We start from the raw sequence: 2258 nt of genomic DNA on the forward strand, positions 1-2258 counted from the left end.
CATGATTGATTGGACAGAAGAGGGGTCATCCTGTGTCATCCTATAGGGTCACACACATGCTGGGCTGTGCCTTGGACCCAGTAACTTACTTTTTTCAGAAGAAAACTGGTTTCTTGGTAACCTCCTGAGAGGACTGGGAGGGAATCCTCCAAAATGATTTCCAGTTCCCCAAACTTCATTCCCCATTATTCTTGATGACTTTTTTCTTTTTTTTTGAGACACAGTCTGACTCTGTCGCCCAGGCTGGAGTGTAGTGGTACAATCTTGGCTCACTGCAACCTCCACCACCTGGATTCAAGTAATTCCTGTGCCTCAGCCTCCCAAGTAGCTGAGACTACAGGCTTGCACCACCATGCCCAGCTAATTTTTGTACTTTTATTAGCGACAGGGTTTCACCATGTTGGCAAGGCTGGTCTTGAACTCCTGGCCTCAAGCAATCTGCCCACTTCAGCCTCCCAAACTGCTGGGATTACAGGCATGAGCCACCGCACCCAGCAGATGTTTTTTTTTTTTTTTTTTTCTAATCACGAAAGAAACAAACTTTCAGGGCGAAAACACAAACATCACAGAAATATAAAACTTAGACAGTCTCTCCAGAGATAACTGCTATAAACAGTTCGATGTGTCTTCTTCCAGATTTTCCTCTATGAGTATGATCATGTATTATCATCTTCATAAATAGAATTGTATTACACAGGCTGTTCTGAAACTTGCTTCCGTTTATCGTGATGTCGGGGACTTCCTTCCATATCTGTGTGCATTCCTGCTTCACTGGTCTTACTCTGCCTCATTCTTTATGTCAGTGGCTCTGGGTCTTTGGAGCTCTAAGCCCCTTTGGGTTTTCTATGAGTGACGAATGCACACAGGCAGATCCCACAGACATGTGACTCTGAGTGTCATAGACTTCCCGAGGCTGATCCACTACTGACCCCTTCACCCTGTGCATGGTACGGGGCTGGGGGTGTGGAGGGAAGATGGGGATCACTGAAATGGGTCCAGGAGGGTGGGAAGGACGGTGTATGTGACTTTCCTATTGATAGGAAGACCCATGCCTGGCGAGCCTCAGTCAAAAGGGTCCTGGGTCACCACCTCCCCGGTGAGACCCTCTGACTCTCCTGAGCACCCACCCCTGGGCTCCTCCTCAGGCTAGGGGTTCCTCTCCTGGCATCCTCAGCAAGATCACCTGACTCCAGCAGCTGCCAACCCCCTGGGCAACGCCAAAGCCTCCTGGCCTCAAACGGGTTGGGCGACATTCACTTCCTCGCGCTGTCCTCCCGACCTGCTCTGTCATTAGGAATCCCTCGGCTGCGGCGGTCACACTAACAGCAACAGGAGGAGATCGTGCTGCTGCCCAGCACCTCGGGGCGGCTCAGATCTGCTGGAGGCCCCAGGAGGGAAGGTGGATGCTGCTCTCTCTGGTCCCAGCCAAAGTGAGTCTAGGGGCCTGGCTGGGGGTGGGGAAGGAGCTTAGCAATGTTGGAAGGTTGCCAACATTGGAAGGATGCAGGAGAATGAGGGAGAGAAAAATTGAAAGAGAGAGAAGAGATAGCTGTGGGTGAGGAAGTAGTCACAGCTAAAGCTGTAGGACCTTGCACTGGGGCTCCAGGAGGGAATCCCAGGTGCCTGGAAGTGTCATTCTGTCCCACAGGCTCTGTGCTGAGGTGGGGATGGGGGGTGTTTTCTCTGGGGTGGGGACACCTGCCCCTGTCACCCTGTCCTGGAAATGGGCTACTGCTATGGGGGAGACTCAGTGAGGGCAGCTCCCTTGGGCCAGCCATTGCCTTCCCCCTGCCTCCCAGGTGGCCAGGGGGGCATCCTTGTTTAGGGTCACTCTGAGGAAGGAAGGTTGGGTAGTCACTTCTCTGTCAGTGCTATTTCTTCTATTCCTTTGACCAAAGTCTGAAGACAAAGTCTTAAGCTCTGAGCTTCAGTTCCCTTATCTATGAAATGGAGACACTCCCTACCTCCCAGCGTTGTTGTCAGGATCAGATGAGGAAGGGATGCAAAATGCCAAGTGCATAATTAGGATTCAATAAATGGTCGCTGTTGTAATTATTTATTATTAGCTCAATACTGGTCCTACTTCACCTAAGAAGACCTTCCAGCCCTCCTCTCCCCTCATTTTCCTAAGGCACCAATAGGGATGCTTTTGGCACTTACTGCATCGTTCTCGAACTTGTTTGTGCTCAAACTAGAGTATGTTCCTTGCATTTCTTCTGTTGCCCTCTCCCTCACCCCAGCACCCAGACAGAATCAGG

At 50.9% G+C, this 2258-nt stretch overlaps 2 protein-coding genes across 2 annotated transcripts in view; both read left to right on the forward strand.

The window, feature by feature from the left end:
- The first annotated feature begins 273 nt into the window (after positions 1-273).
- RPL26 (ribosomal protein L26) overlaps positions 274-2258 on the forward strand; it is a 38394-nt gene continuing 36409 nt past the window's right edge. The window contains exon 1 of the mRNA XM_011994483.1: positions 274-298. The gene's annotated coding sequence lies outside the window, so the exon portion shown is untranslated. The remainder of the gene's footprint in view (positions 299-2258) is intronic.
- The window catches only part of RNF222 (ring finger protein 222), a 7563-nt gene continuing 6592 nt past the window's right edge, over positions 1288-2258 (forward strand). Inside the window, exon 1 of the mRNA XM_011994488.1 lies at positions 1288-1418. The gene's annotated coding sequence lies outside the window, so the exon portion shown is untranslated. The remainder of the gene's footprint in view (positions 1419-2258) is intronic.

Source organism: Mandrillus leucophaeus, unplaced genomic scaffold, assembly GCF_000951045.1.
Source record: "Mandrillus leucophaeus isolate KB7577 unplaced genomic scaffold, Mleu.le_1.0 Scaffold46, whole genome shotgun sequence".
NCBI lineage: Eukaryota > Metazoa > Chordata > Mammalia > Primates > Cercopithecidae > Mandrillus > Mandrillus leucophaeus.